Source organism: Bradysia coprophila, unplaced genomic scaffold (genome assembly GCF_014529535.1).
Source record: "Bradysia coprophila strain Holo2 unplaced genomic scaffold, BU_Bcop_v1 contig_232, whole genome shotgun sequence".
In the NCBI taxonomy this organism is placed as follows: Eukaryota; Metazoa; Arthropoda; class Insecta; order Diptera; family Sciaridae; genus Bradysia; species Bradysia coprophila.
The window spans coordinates 18354992-18372139 of NW_023503493.1; the positions used below are offsets into that span (position 1 = coordinate 18354992).

Below are 17148 nucleotides of genomic sequence, written 5' to 3' on the forward strand. Positions count from 1 at the left end.
TTATTGTCGATTTTACTCATTGTTTTGACTTTCAGTGTTACCAGTACTCTATGATTCAATAGCAAAGGTTTGATGCTCAAAAGGTATGCAAACGGATGAGTTCACTTTTCTTCCTATAATCGCATCCCCTCTCTTATCTAACAAACATTTAAAGTTGAATGACCATACATATTCTAAAAATACATACATTTCGATCAAATACACTCATTACATCTTTCAGAAACGAGACATTGGAGACAATAAATTCAAATGATTGATGCATGGATTTATGTCATACATTTCGCACATGTCTTTTATCTTAAAATTAAATCTGCCACACAGTTAGAAATATAAAATCTTTTCATTTCCATTTCCAGCAGGATGGAAATGGAAAATCCTTCAGGGTTATTTTTCGTGTTCACATTTCATGTTTGCATAATATGTTGTATTTGCTGTTGTGTAACGTTTTTATTTAGAGAAAAAAAATGAGAGCTCTCGGTACAGTTTGATAGCATTCAACTTCAGGGTAGGTTCTTTTATATGTTATTTATATTTTGATAAATTTGTAATTCTATTCAGAGAAGTATAATGGAGGGAACAAAACATCCACATAGGGGGACCCAATACACTTTTATCCACAAAGTAAATATCAATCCACACAACGTATCGAAAATCTTTATAAAAGAGGATTTTATAATCTGCTCTCAATAACCATGGCAATATGAAGACACAAAATATCAAGAGTCGTCATATTTACGTTATTTATTTAGGATTTATAATGTATGTACAATTCAAATGGTATTCGTTTTACCTACTGATTAATGAAATGGACCTAATGTATCAGTGGTCGCAAATTTTGTGGCTGTTGAATCAACAGTGTTGATTAAAAGTTATTACATCCTAAATCAACAGTAGTCATAATCATGCATTGTCGTATTTATGGGACATAAAAATTATTTTTAATGACGAACAACATAAAAGTGTTGGGTTGAACACGGGGCGTAGTGATACTGTTATGACTTCCTACCCACTTACCTGGATATTGAATATTTTTTCGTTTTAAAGTTAGTTTCAGCACATATTGATTTTTCTAACATGAATACTTTAACCTATGCATCCAAATTTATAATTGAAAAAACTCAGTTGAATTGTTAAAAATTAAAGTAACCGCAGTTTAATTTCGAAAAGGAAGAATGGGAATATTGATCGATATAATAATGTTTGCAGTCAGAAACTAAGGAAGCGACTCTTGAACCGGCTGGACCCCATTTCTCGCACGTTCAAAAATGTACAGCCAAGGACAGTCAAAAAAGTGTATTTTTATGATTTTCGTGTTTATCGATTTCAGTTGTTTTAACAATACAAATTACAATGGCAAAACAGCTGAAATCGATGAAACAGGGATAGAATAAAAATGCACTTTTTTGACTGTCCCAGGCTGTATCCTAAGTTTATTTCAATTTTTAATCAAATCAACATTTAAATAGACTGTTCAATGAATAGGTTGGTGAGTGGGTAATGATGAGTGCCTTTGCTGCCATATGGTCTCCTATGACTTAACGATCTCGAAATTAAACATGCGTAAAAATCATAAATTCCTCCGTTTTAACACTTTTAATAGTAAACATTAATAAAATGGAAATATATTTGAATTGTAAACCGATAAAACATAAATTAACCGTTCACCAAACCCCTTTCAAATTAAGGATCATAAATTCAAAAAGGCGATAATAATTTGTTACTTTGGAAGTACTATGGTACGTATAGCGCGCACAGCCATGTATATACTATACATACATAGATGTGACTTCAAATTGTTCCGATTGTGTGGATTACTTTACGAGAGACAAATCAAATCAATAAAAAAAGATTTTAAATGTAACTTTTAACAAAAATGGTCCAACTGTCATCAATAAAATTAATCACACAGAAATGATATGTCGATATGGAGATATGAGCGCATTTTAGCTCTGTTTAGACAGTCATTTTATGGAAGGGTTGATCATTATATGCATATGGCTGTAAAAGTGTCGCATTAAATTGTATAGTGATTGGGAGAGTACATGAATTTTAAATGCTGTCATATCTTTAGTGTCCACTGTATCATCGCCACTAACGACACTTGATTGATAAGACTAGTATAATTAATGAACTATCCGGTTTGTACATATGTATCGAACTAGTCTGTATTATATTAGTAAAATGAGGCGAACCGAATATAAAGACAAACAAAAGCTCGTTGTACAAAATAATCCAGATTAATGCTTGTCCCTAAAGTTAATTAAACCAGGGTTTAGGATTACATTCATAATACATACGTGTGGCTGTGATATAACTATATAGATACGCGCTTCATAAACCATCACCTCACAGTGTATGACATGGTGTGTTCGTCGTACCTCCCTTATCGTACCGCTTTGCCATTAAGGCACTCGGCTAAATGCGAATGGGCATTTCGGATATGCAAATGACATCATCAGTTATCGTCCCGGCACTATCTTTATTCATTTTGTCAATGTCCAACAATTGTATTACCAATTTACATACAGGGAATATTGTGGTGATAGATTTTCATATCGTAATCGGTTACAGAGAAAACTCCTTTCCATTCCTTCTCACACGTGATGTTGATGACAAAATTCTTTCGTCTGTTTGTATAGTTCACGGCTCTAAGATTAATGTTCATTTTAATGACCGATAATTAATAAAGTTGCTATTGTTCTGGATATTAGAGGGGGGTTTTCGGGTGCTGAAAATAACAGCAATGCGATGTATGAACATATGAGCATGAATAGACGTTTGTTTGAGCACAGATAACGAAAATAATCACACTCCCATGCATATTATGTGTCTGCAAGCTAAACTGAAATAATCTTGGCAGAACGGAACATGACTAATCCCAGGGTATAAATGGCTTTTCCATAAATTTATTCCAAACATGAATTTCTGAATATCAAATGAAATTGAAGGTAGATTCGTCCGAAAGGACGAATTATTGAGGATTTTCAAATATGTATCCGTACACATCTGACGTGTTTGCTGTGTGGTTTTGTAAATGAGTAATTTTGAAGAAGGTATGTAGACACGATTACACATATTATGTTGTGACATCAAGGGAATATATGCAGCTTTTTCCATTCGAGAATTGACAGTATCGGTTTAACAATTACGATACAGGTATGTCTACATTGTTTGGTATGTTTCGATCGATGGTTTGTTGAAGCATTCGTGAGAATATTCAATGGAATAGAGTATGCGACCACCTGAACATAGCGGTCAATCAAACGACCAAGTTACAGAAAATTAATTTAACATTAACTGAAATGCATTCAAAACCATTTGTATGCGTTATGGAAGCAGTTTAATTGCAGTCACTGTGTATAAGTTAGTTAGATTTTTGAACTATGTTTGACCTTTCAGAAAATTGAGCTTGGAACTACATAAAAGCAAGTTAAAGTAATAATAAAAAATGAAACCAAAGATGAAAATAAAATTAAGTAAAATAAATGAAATTGTAGTAAGAGGAGTATAGCAAGCCCAATACCCTCTCTAGCAACCTAACTAACCTTAAGGTGGTAAAAGTGCAATGTAGCTTTTGAATTTTACATATAAAATTAGAAATTAATCAACAGTGTATGATTCTACAAGCAAAGGTATGTACAATGGTGTTTTGACAGAGTCAAAACGAAGCTAAACATTATCAATACATACCACTCTTTTTTATTGATGTGATTAACATGATTAACCAGTGATTAACATGATGCCGAAACAGTGATTAACCACCATTCAACCAGGTGAACCGTCACAAAACTACAATTAATAGTAAAATATGGTGGTTAATCATGGTTAATCACATTACTCATGTTTCTGATTAACTGATTAACCACGTTAATCACAAAAAAGTGGTTTCCCCCTCGATACATACATACTTGAACAGTGACCAATGGGTACTAGAGCGTTGTGTGATGCACACTGAAAAACAAATACTGAATTTTCTACTATTATTTAAAGAGACAAAATGTTTTCCATTTATAGGTTAATCTAGCTCTGATCTTAATCGACATGAATGATAGTTTCTTGAAAATTCTACGTCAGAATTTAAAAAATATTCAACGAAAAGTTGTCAAATTACAAAATCAATTTAAAATCAAAAAATAAATCTCTTTGTCAACAATGATTACAAATTGAGAAGTTCACCCTTTTTCACGATTCAGCATTAAAATGGGAAAACATAAAATTGAAAATTTGAACACAAAATTCCTTTTGGTGGCATTTTATAATAAATGATTCTTCCGATAGATAATGCGGGTACATTAGTGTTTAGCATTCAAATGCTAAATTTTATTATTTGAAAAATGATGTGATGCAATTTAGTTAATGGAGATTCATTTTACTTATTGTTGGATTGCAAGGGGTGAATGTGTCATGTGGTGGAAACTATTTTTTTTCTCGTAAAAATAGTGTTTGTATTATCGGATTGGAGACTTTGAAATGACTTCTAAGTTAAATCCGCTCAAGCCTGAAAACGTTAGTCTGAATGCAATTGAAAATAAGGCCGACATTATCGGTTGCTGGTACGTTAATAGTTAACAGAGTATTTTCAAGTCTAGGCTGTATTTTGAAGGATAAAACAACGAACCGAAGCAACGAACAGTCATTTACTTCGTCTTTAGTTTAATATTTCGTACCATCAAAAGACTTAAATACCAAAGAATTAATAGTACTTGAAATGAATATTAAACGATACGACGAAGTTGCATCATCTCGCATTATCAATGACAAGAACGACATTAAACATCTTTACTGTTTTTACTGTTTATACTTTGTGTATACATTTGAATATCATCACTTTGGTGCGAATAAAAATGGGTAATCTCCCAGTAGCTTTCATTTTATGATTTCGTTTTTGTGAAAGGAGCACGCTACAAAAGTTTTAATTGAAAATACCATTCCATTCCAATGTGCATCATTTTATTTTGTAAATAATAAGTTCAAAAACCAGAATTTTCCTATATTGCAATTTTACCCTCTTCTTCGTCTGGTTTCCTATCACTATAAGCATTGAGTAGATATTCTACGAGTTATAATTATTTATTTCGCTGGTGATTGTTACAATTTTTGTTTTCTGTTTCTATAGTAACAGACGAATTTCCAAATATTACATTTCTAACTAATTTGGCATAAATTTACAGACATTCGATCTCAGATTTGATAGCACTATGATCATATTTACTCATCTTAAATGCGAAAAAAGACTGCTCACAATCGACGTTGTCAGTAAAAAAACGAACTTTTCGAAAAAATACCAATTGATTTATTTGTTTATCGGTTTTGTTTACTTTTTTATGTGTTCATCTTTGAAAATCATCCATTATGTTTCAATCTTTTTTCCTGCATAATGCTCTCAATTTCTGGAAAGTAAATAAAAAAAACTTGATGGGAGTAACGTCTAATGTACAAATATGTATACATCTAATGTTAGTAAATATTTGTGGTGCTTTTCGATACTTTCTGCATTTTTATAAACCCTTTTCTGAATAGATAAGTGAAACAGAAGTTGAAATGCGTAAGTGTCCATAGTTCATCTCATATGCATCCAAACTCCAAACCCAACAAGATCCGAAAGTATATGAAGTACCTTTCCAATGACATCCCACACGACCGTACGTGTACGTCGAGAAACTTCTGTAAGAACAGTGTAAGCTCTCAGTATTTTTCGGTTGAAAACTGCGCATATTTCAGTGTAATAAGACCATATTCGGCTCAACAGTAACATGTGAATAAGTTTCTAATGACGCTTCACACGAGACACTGTACGGCTGAAGAAGTGTTTGTAAGAAAAGTGCATGTTTTCGGTTTTTGTTCACCTTTCACCAGGCACAAAAGCTTCGAAGAATTTTTTTGAAAGTGATTTTGGCTTCAGGGTCGAATACCTTTCTAGGCACATATAAAAAAGTCCACTGGAAAATGCGTCCGATTTCGGTACGCTGTTTTTCAAAAGAATCCCTCTGTATCTTATACAAACTAATGTTGGGACCACATTTCGTCGTACAAATTTCCTCTCTAGGCCTAGAGCATAATACCTATAGGTATAATTACTCTAAGCATACACCTAGATTATCTGTTTCTAATTATGATAAAGTTCAATTGGAACGTTATTTTTTACGTCCGTCCTTTTATTTGTGTCATACCTCGTATAAATATAACAGAAAACACACACATCGTATACCCAACCAACGATAAACTTTTACAATGTAACTGAATTACAGGCAGGGAACGTCTCAATGCATGTGTTCTGTAGGTCCTTATCGACAATAAATTTTTGCTTATATGTTACTTGACCAATCTAATGCTGATGATAATATAATGCCAAATTTATATATAAAGTGAAGTGGTTCTTCGAGAACGAAGAGTAGTATCCGACACAATGGCTACATATATAATGTCCTAAGTGGATGGAAGATGCGGGAAAAGGCAATAAAAACGGTGTTAGGGAATCTCGCGCCGCGTCATTCACAATAACTCACAAAGTGACATCTTCCTTATACAAAATGTGTCAAAATGTGAATTATTGTGAATGACGCGGCGCGAGATTCCTAGCAGCCAATAAAAACGCATAAGATTCTATTCAGTACAATTAGGCCGTGTGTCACCGCACATTCTTTAAAAGAATTAAAAAATTCTCAAATAAGTTGACATTTTTAGTCCGAACATTTCTGACAACAAACTTGATGTAAGCCTACACGCCAAATTTTCCAATTTTCAACAAACTAATCCTCGCCGAGTTAATACTGCAAAATACGAATACGACACACAATTTGTGACTTGGACTTTGCCAAACAAAAACAAATTGACAATATAATAGCATTTCAGTTGATCGCTAACAAAAATCGAATACACACAACATTGTCCTACAAGTTCACCACACTAATTTTAACTGAAAGCCAGACTTCCACTTCCAAGGTCTTTAGGCAATATATACCTTGCGCTTTGCGTATTTGTGGGGAACATGCAAAAGTTCATCACAGTAGGCTATTGAACCCACTAAAATCTAATTTTAAATCGCTAGAATAATTCCATAAATCTAAATGTGATACTAAGAAACCACGTGTTTCAATAAGTCCTGGGAGCGATCCTGAAGACATGGACCTAATCTTTTTGGGCTGAACGGGGTACTTTCGTTCACTTTTCCAAGCCCTCTCAAGAAATATCACTAAATACTAAAGAAATCCAACATTACATCTACATTACACATTACATTACACATTGCACATTACATTGTAATGTAATGTAATGTAGCGTTACAAACTGCATCTTTGATTTCTGAAGCCAATCGGCGAGATAAAATTTTTTGGTTTGCGAACTTTTAAAGTACTCACAAAAGTTCACCAAAGTGCGCTGCTGAACCCAGAAAAAGTTAAGCTCGACTGTCTAGATTCGCTCCCTGAACCTTGCAATATTACGTAATATTACGTAATATTACTCACAAAAGGTACTTTAAAAGTTCGCAAACCAAAAAATTTTATCTCGCCGATTGGCTTCAGAAATCAAAGATGCAGTTTGTAACGCTACATTACATTACATTACATTACAATGTAATGTAATGTAATGTGCAATGTGTAATGTAATGTGTAATGTAGATGTAATGTTGGATTTCTTTAGTTATTTAGTGATATTTCTTGAAAGGGCTTGGAAAAGTGAACGAAAGTACGCCGTTCAGCCCAACAAGATTAGGTCCATGTCTTCAGGATCGCTCCCAGGACTTATTGAAACACGTGGTTTCTTAGTATCACATTTAGATTTATGGAATTATTCTAGCGATTTAAAATTAGATTTTAGTGGGTTCAATAGCCTACTGTGATGAACTTTTGCATGTTCCCCACAAATACGCAAAGCGCAAGGTATATATTGCCTAATGACCTTGGAAGTGGAAGTCTGGCTTTCAGTTAAAATTAGTGTGGTGAACTTGTAGGACAATGTTGTGTGTATTCGATTTTTGTTAGCGATCAACTGAAATGCTATTATATTGTCAATTTGTTTTTGTTTGGCAAAGTCCAAGTCACAAATTGTGTGTCGTATTCGTATTTTGCAGTATTAACTCGGCGAGGATTAGTTTGTTGAAAATTGGAAAATTTGGCGTGTAGGCTTACATCAAGTTTGTTGTCAGAAATGTTCGGACTAAAAATGTCAACTTATTTGAGAATTTTTTAATTCTTTTAAAGAATGCGCGGTGACACACGGCCTAATCGTACTGAATAGAATCTTATTGCCTTTTCCCGCATCTTCCATGATCTGGTCAGGACATACAATCGTTATCTGATTGACTATGAATAACTAAAACGCAATTTATTTTTATGTTTTCTGCATTAAGTTCATCGCAAAATAGTATAGTCAGAGATAAGGTGTCAAGTGGATTGTTCATCAATTTACGGTGGCAGGATACTATGTATCGGCATGAAGACCTATGAAGACTCCAGTGTGAATGTAAATTTTCTTTCATTCAAGCTACATATTGATTTAAATGACTTAAATATTCGAACGAAATATCCGAAACTAATTTAATTCATTTATGCGAAGAAGATATAAAAAATATGTTCCAAAATAAGGTTCAGTACACCATTTACCTACATTGTATTGTACTACATATTTTCTTTCGAAATAAAAATTATTTTAAATAACATGTCAACCTATTTATGGAACCATACGACCCGCTGAGAGCAGTTAAATGAACACAATAAGAAATCGTAAAAAATATATTTATCCCGAACGAAAGGAACTAGTTTATTTATATAAATTAGGCAAACGAAGCAATTTGTTTGCAAATGTGTAATAAAATGCAACAATGTTGTGAGGACTATGAGTAGGGATGCATGTGAGTTTAACTCACAATTTTTAGAAGTTTCTTCGTCATTCGTTTATGTTATTATTTTGGTGAATGGTATTGTTTAGGGTTTTCGGTTAAACATTTTAAAATGATATTAATGTTAAACTTCTTGTATCTATTGGTGGTCTTGTTACAATATATGCGTGTTATGTTATATGCGTGAAAAGAATTTATTTGTAAATCATAAATCAAGATTAAAATATTGTCATACGCAACTGAATCCATTTATAGGCAACATTGTTGATTGAAATGTTTTTGATTTCTCTGACATTACCGTTGCACGCATCAGGCTTAAATAACCTTGTTATTTCGTCGTATTTTATGCTTGAAACCATTTCTATTAAATATACTGCACTGTAGTTTGTGCTTATTTGGTCCCAAAAAAGTTCATGGTGGTCTGACATAATTTTCTTTAGAGATTTATTAGGAGAATGTTGTCTAGTGTCTCAGTCCATAATATTGAAACTGAAGCAGCAACTAATTCAATATGTCCCATTAGTTTCTCGGTAAATTTGTTTACTACTTCCCGGAAGGGTGTACCAATGTGTACTTACGCTTTTATATTCCACAATCAATTCGATTTGCTACTCATCCATTATAAATTGCTGAGTTCAAAACATACCGAGACATTATTTAAGAATGTATGATCGAATAAAATGTATTGACTCGTTGCCAATGTATAATATATATGGGGACTGGGGACGCAATAATTTCTATTGTGATACTGCTAGTGGTTTATTATGATAAAATCCTACCTCATAAAAATGTTTGCGATTCTATTTTGTTATAAAGAAGATATCGTTAAACATTTTTACGGTGAGAAATTCAAATAGTGGTTTAAATATAATAGGGGTTGTTGCTGCATTATATGCGCGACAAAGAAACAAACTTTGTAAATGTCAAGAAAAGAGAATTGTAAAGCAGTCTTTGCTGTGCCAACTTTATTACTTTTGGCTTATGACCTCTACTTGGAGGCCTTCGTATATAATTTTCATATTTTATCATTCATGTTGTCAAATCAGTTTTGTCAAATGGTTGCTTATTATGCAGCCGATCAAAAAACTCTCAGACATTTCAATAGTGACACAAAGGTACAATATATAAAAATCATTTTCATTTCAAATTTGTGTTCAACATAAGTATCGAGACAGTCAATTGGGTGATTTCAGTTTCAAACCAGACTTTGTGGTTTAAAATTTAAAGTACATCGCCGCTTCACTTATAATTCCTTTCGAGACATTGGCAGATAAACGAAAATAATACCTTAAACAAAGTGTAAAAAAGGTCGTCGTCTTCTACTGATATAATTAAATTACAATGCGTTCTTATGCACAGTCAGTGATTGACAAGTGTTCACCATTCAAGATTAAAACGAAGAAAATAAATACGATTTCATGATTTCTATTCCCGCACGGTCCACTGAACTTACATAATCAAATTTCTTGTTATATAGCGCACCTAGATTTATAATAATTGAATTATTCAGTTCACCACACTCACCCTTATTATGATGCGACCGAGTATATTATAATGTACAAATTTTCTCGCCATATTACTTATACACGAGATCAGAGAATAAGAAAAAACGAGAAATGGAAAAGATTTTCTCTGTTTAGTGTAATCGTGTCATAGTCCATACTTGTTAGTGGTATCCCGGGTGAAAATTAAGGTCTCAGTGAGACTGTAAAATGAGCATGATCAACGGTCTCATTTCAGTCTCATTACGTTTTCAGTCTCATTTCATTCTCAATATTTTATTTCTTTGATGATTGTTGAACTTTGGCTGAACGAGACTGACCGAGTGGTCTCTTTTTCAATATTTTATGAGATTTTTGAGACCGACCGAGTGGTCTTCCTTGGATTATTTTTCGTAGGATTTTAGGAGACTGACCGAGAAGTCTCGTTTTGAATATTTTACGAGAATGTAAGAGAGCGACCGAGTGGTCTTTCCTGGATTATTTTTCGTAGGACTTTAGGAGACTGACCGAGTGGTCTCGTTTTGAATATTTTACGAGAATGTAAGAGGCCGACCGAGTGGTCTTTATTGGATTATTTTTCGTAGGACTTTAGGAGACTGACCGAGTGGTCTCGTTTTGAATATTTTACGAGAATGTAAGAGGCCGACCGAGTGGTCTTTATTGGATTATTTTCGTTGGACTTGAGGAGACTGACCGAGAAGTCTCGTTTATGAACATTTTACGAGAATGTAAGAGACCGAACGAGTGGTCTTTCTCGGATTATTTTTCGTTGGACTTTGGGAGACTTACCGAGAAGTCTCGTTTTTGAACATTTTACGAGAATGAAAGAGACCGACCGAGTGGTCTTTCCTGGATTATTTTTCGTTGGACTTTGGGAGACTGACCGAGAAGTCTCGTTTTTGAACATTTTACGCGAATGAAAGAGACCGACCGAGTGGTCTTTCTCGGATTATTTTTCGTTGGACTTTGGGAGACTGACCGAGAAGTCTCGTTTTTGAACATTTTACGAAAATGAAAGAGACCGACCGAGTGGTCTTTCCTGGATTATTTTTCGTTGGACTTTGGGAGGCTGACCGAGTGGTCTCGTTTTGAATATTTTACGAGAATGTAAGAGACCGACCGAGTGGTCTTTCCTGGATTATTTTTCGTAGGACTTTAGGAGACTGACCGAGAAGTCTCGTTTATGAACATTTTATGAGAATGTAAGAGAGCGACCGAGTGGTCTTTCCTGGATTATTTTTCGTAGGACTTTAGGAGACTGACCGAGTGGTCTCGTTTTGAATATTTTACGAGAATGTAAGAGGCCGACCGAGTGGTCTTTATTGGATTATTTTCGTTGGACTTGAGGAGACTGACCGAGAAGTCTCGTTTATGAACATTTTACGAGAATGTAAGAGACCGAACGAGTGGTCTTTCTCGGATTATTTTTCGTTGGACTTTGGGAGACTTACCGAGAAGTCTCGTTTTTGAACATTTTACGAGAATGAAAGAGACCGACCGAGTGGTCTTTCCTGGATTATTTTTCGTTGGACTTTGGGAGACTGACCGAGAAGTCTCGTTTTTGAACATTTTACGCGAATGAAAGAGACCGACCGAGTGGTCTTTCTCGGATTATTTTTCGTTGGACTTTGGGAGACTGACCGAGAAGTCTCGTTTTTGAACATTTTACGAGAATGAAAGAGACCGACCGAGTGGTCTTTCCTGGATTATTTTTCGTTGGACTTTGGGAGGCTGACCGAGTGGTCTCGTTTTGAATATTTTACGAGAATGTAAGAGACCGACCGAGTGGTCTTTCTCGGATAATTTTTCGCTGGACTTTGGGAGACTGACCGAGAAGTCTCGTTTTTGAACATTTTACGAGAATGAAAGAGACCGACCGAGTGGTCTTTCCTGGATTATTTTTCGTTGGACTTTGGGAGACTGACCGAGAAGTCTCGTTTTTGAACATTTTACGAGAATGAAAGAGACCGACCGAGTGGTCTTTCCTGGATTATTTTTCGTTGGACTTTGGGAGGCTGACCGAGTGGTCTCGTTTTGAATATTTTACGAGAATGTAAGAGACCGACCGAGTGGTCTTTCCTGGATTATTTTTCGTTGGACTTTGGGAGGCTGACCGAGTGGTCTCGTTTTGAATATTTTACGAGAATGTAAGAGACCGACCGAGTGGTCTTTCTCGGATAATTTTTCGCTGGACTTTGGGAGACTGACCGAGAAGTCTCGTTTTTGAACATTTTACGAGAATGAAAGAGACCGACCGAGTGGTCTTTCCTGGATTATTTTTCGTTGGACTTTGGGAGACTGACCGAGAAGTCTCGTTTTTGAACATTTTACGAGAATGAAAGAGACCGACCGAGTGGTCTTTCCTGGATTATTTTTCGTTGGACTTTGGGAGGCTGACCGAGTGGTCTCGTTTTGAATATTTTACGAGAATGTAAGAGACCGTCCGAGTGGTCTTTCTCGGATTATTTTTCGTTGGACTTTGGGAGACTGATCGAGAAGTCTCGTTTTTGAACATTTTACGAGAATGAAAGAGACCGACCGAGTGGTCTTTCCTGGATTATTTTTCGTTGGACTTTGGGAGACTGACCGAGAAGTCTCGTTTTTGAACATTTTACGCGAATGAAAGAGACCGACCGAGTGGTCTTTCTCGGATTATTTTTCGTTGGACTTTGGGAGACTGACCGAGAAGTCTCGTTTTTGAACATTTTACGAGAATGAAAGAGACCGACCGAGTGGTCTTTCCTGGATTATTTTTCGTTGGACTTTGGGAGGCTGACCGAGTGGTCTCGTTTTGAATATTTTACGAGAATGTAAGAGACCGTCCGAGTGGTCTTTCTCGGATTATTTTTCGTTGGACTTTGGGAGACTGATCGAGAAGTCTCGTTTTTGAACATTTTACGAGAATGAAAGAGACCGACCGAGTGGTCTTTCCTGGATTATTTTTCGTTGGACTTTGGGAGACTGACCGAGAAGTCTCGTTTTTGAACATTTTACGAGAATGAAAGAGACCGACCGAGTGGTCTTTCCTGGATTATTTTTCGTTGGACCTTAGGAGACTGACCGAGAAGTCTCGTTTTGAATATTTTACGAGAATGTAAGAGACCGACCGAGTGGTCTTTCTTGGATTATTTTCCGTTGGACTTTAGGAGACTGACCGAGAAGTCTCGTTTTTGAACATTTTACGCGAATGAAAGAGACCGACCGAGTGGTCTTTCCTGGATTATTTTTCGTTGGACTTTGGGAGACTGACCGAGTGGTCTCACTTCAATACAGAGAAATACAGAGACCAAATCAGCAGTCTCATTTTTTTGAAATAGAAAACAACTGAGCGGTCTCTTTTTCAATATTTGACTCTGACCGACTGCAGAGACCTATGAGAGTTCTATTTTGAACTTAACTTTTAATTATAAACGCAATTTTGTTTCTATCAAGTTAGTTTTGCTGCTGTGTTTGCATCGAGTTCTGTGAACAAGTAGCCATTTCGACGGCGTATTTATTTTGATCAGCTGGTGTTGGTTTCGTAACTATTTTCTAAAAAACTTTATTACTCACATCATTACTGTATCATTATAGTCTCACAAATAACTTAAATAATTAGGTAAAATAAAAGTTTAGTTCTAAAGAGAACTCTCAAAGGTCTCTACAGTGGATCAGAGTCAAAGTATGTCAAAAATTGAAACAGTTGGCCTCTACATTTAAAAAAAATATGTTCTTAAAATGAGACCACTCAGTTGGTCTCTGCATTTCGAAAAAATATGTTCTTGAAATGAGACCACTCAGTTGGTCTCTGCATTTCGAAAAAATATGTTCTTGAAATGAGACCACTCAGTCGGTCTCTGCATTTCGAAAAAATATGTTCTTGAAATGAGACCACTCGGTCAGTCTCATAAAGTCTAACGAAAAATAATCCAAGAAAGACCACTCGTTTGGTCTCTTACATTCTCGTAAAATGTTCTTGAAACGAGACTTCTCGGTCAGTCTCCTAAAGTCCTACGAAAAATAATCCAAGAAAGACCACTCGGTCGGTCTCTTACATTCTCGTAAAATATTCAAAACGAGACTTCTCGGTCAGTCTCCTAAAGTCCTACGAAAAATAATCCAATGAAGACCACTCGGTCGGTCTCTTACATCCTCGTAAAATATTCAAAACGAGACTTCTCGGTCAGTCTCCTCAAGTCCAACGAAAATAATCCAAGAAAGACCACTCGTTCGGTCTCTTACATTCTCGTAAAATGTTCATAAACGAGACTTCTCGGTCAGTCTCCTCAAGTCCAACGAAAATAATCCAATAAAGACCACTCGGTCGGCCTCTTACATTCTCGTAAAATATTCAAAACGAGACTTCTCGGCAAGTCTCCCAAAGTCCAACGAAAAATAATCCAAGAAAGACCACTCGGTCGGTCTCTTACATTCTCGTAAAATATTCAAAACGAGACCACTCGGTCAGTCTCCCAAAGTCCAACGAAAAATAATCCAGGAAAGACCACTCGGTCGCTCTCTTACATTCTCGTAAAATATTCAAAACGAGACTTCTCGGTCAGTCTCCTAAAGTCCTACGAAAAATAATTCAAGGAAGACCACTCGGTCGGTCTCAAAGTTTTTGTAACAACGGTTCGAAATAAGACCTATACGAAGATATATCCAATTTAGCAACACGCGTAAGGTGGCTGGCAGTCCAATCCAAAAGTTAAGCATCATTCGGCGCGGTTAGTACTTGGAGTGGTGACCGGAAAATACATTACGAAATAAAAAAAGGTAAAAAAAAATCAAATATCATTAAAATTTCTATCATTTCAGCGAATTATAAGAAAAAATAAAAAACTGTGCCATCTGTGAATGCGGGAAGAAACTACAACCTAAGGACAATGGAATATCTCACAGATGGAAAATGGAAATGAGAGTTCTCAGATGGTCTCAGAAAATGTCGAAAAGAAAGTGATAGTTCTCAGATGGCCTCAAAAGGATCTCGAAAAAAAATTAAAATGAGACTTCTCAAATAACCTCAAGAAATATCGAAAAGAAAGTGAGAGTTCTCAGATAGTCTCAAAAGACGTCGAAAAGAAAGTGAGAGTTCTCAGATAGTCTCAAAAGACGTCGAAAAGAAAGTGAGAGTTCTCAGATGGCCTCTAAAAGGATCTAGAAAAAACTGAAATGAGACTTCTCAAAGAGTCTCAAAAATATTTTGAGTCTCACACATAGTCAAATCTAAAAAAGAGACCACTCAGTCGGTCTCGTAAACTATTTTGAAAAGAGACTACTCAGTCGGTCTCGCAAATTATTAAAAAAGAGACCACTCGGTCGGTCTCGTAAAATACAGAAGAAGAGACTACTCGGACAGTCTCGTAAAATACAGAAGAAGAGACCACTCGGTCAGTCTCGTAAAATACAGAAGAAGAGACCACTCGGTCAGTCTCGTAAAATACAGGAGAAGAGACCACTCGGTCAGTCTCGTAAAATACAGAAGAAGAGACCACTCGGTCAGTCTCGTAAAATAAAGAAGAAGAGTCCACTCGGTCGGTCTCGTAAAATACAGAAGAAGAGACCACTCGGTTGGTCTCGTAAAATACAGAAGAAGAGACCACTCGGTCGGTCTCGTAAAATACAGGAGAAGAGACCACTCGGTCAGTCTCGTAAAATAAAGAAAAAGAGTCCACTCGGTCGGTCTCGTAAAATACAGAAGAAGAGACCACTCGGTCGGTCTCGTAAAATACAGGAGAAGAGACCACTCAGTCAGTCTCATATAGTCTATTAAAACATTTAAAACGAGACTTCTCATCGGTTTCGCAATCATCATCATCATCAATTCATCAGTATATGAGAAGAAACAAGTCTCAAAGGTTCGAAAAGAGACGTCTCACCTCCATACAAAAAAAACGGTCTCAAAAGGGGTCTCACATTCACTTTTTTTTTTACCCGGGATATGTAACGAAATATCTCCTTAATTCTTTTAATAGAACTTGTGTGCTGTTTGTTGATGGAGGATGATTACAATCAATATTTGGGCGAATTCTAGAAAGGTAACAAATGAGATTATCAGAGGGTAAACCGATTTGTTTCCTTCACATCTGGATTGTAACATAAGACTCCAATAATCAAATTATTTTGGCAGTTATATATAGAGCTCACTTACGGCTGAGTTATTAGATGTGACAAGATACAAAATCACAAATAGGGCAAGGAGAATCAATGATCCGTACATTTAATTCTTATCTATCTGTGTAATAAAGTAAATGTATGCTGATGAAGTAACAAATCAACATTTTTGCTCAACCCCATCGCTTTGGGCGAGAAAATTATGAACGAAAAGATATTTTTGAATAATTGGATTAGTGGTTTAGTGTTTAAAGTTTTTTTTATTAAGCAAGCTTTCGACAATCAACTGTTGTCATCATCAGGGTAAAACTATAACTGAAAATTTTGTTTCAAAGCTTTCTTGTTAAAATTGGAATAATTGGCTTCCATGCATTGCTTAGTTTATATCCGCTGTCTGGTTCATTGTTGGTGTTATCGATTGTTGAATGAATAAACCTTCTTTGATTTTTCACAAATGGTATTTTCGTTCTGTCATGATTATTTTAGAATTGTCCGAGTTTATACTGTGACCTCTGTTTCTTGTGATATGTTTTACAATTGCAGTTTTTGCAGTATTGCAGTATTCGCGCCGTCGAACGTAACCTTCGTGTTCTTCTTCTAATTAGACAGACCCCTAACGAAAACGACCCCTAAAATCTAAGTAGTCGAAAGTAGTGTACATTCACTTCCGTAATAAATTTAACTTTTTAGTCTTTTCTGTTGTTTCTACATTAC

The 17148-nt window shown here is 35.6% G+C and overlaps 1 long non-coding RNA gene across 1 annotated transcript; it reads left to right on the forward strand.

Annotated features, from left to right (window-relative positions):
• Positions 1-5873: 5873 nt before the first annotated feature.
• Positions 5874-16947, forward strand: LOC119077165. The gene is made up of 3 exons (XR_005087757.1): positions 5874-5886; positions 15150-15164; positions 16649-16947. It is a non-coding gene; the product is annotated as an uncharacterized LOC119077165 (long non-coding RNA).
• Positions 16948-17148: the final 201 nt, after the last annotated feature.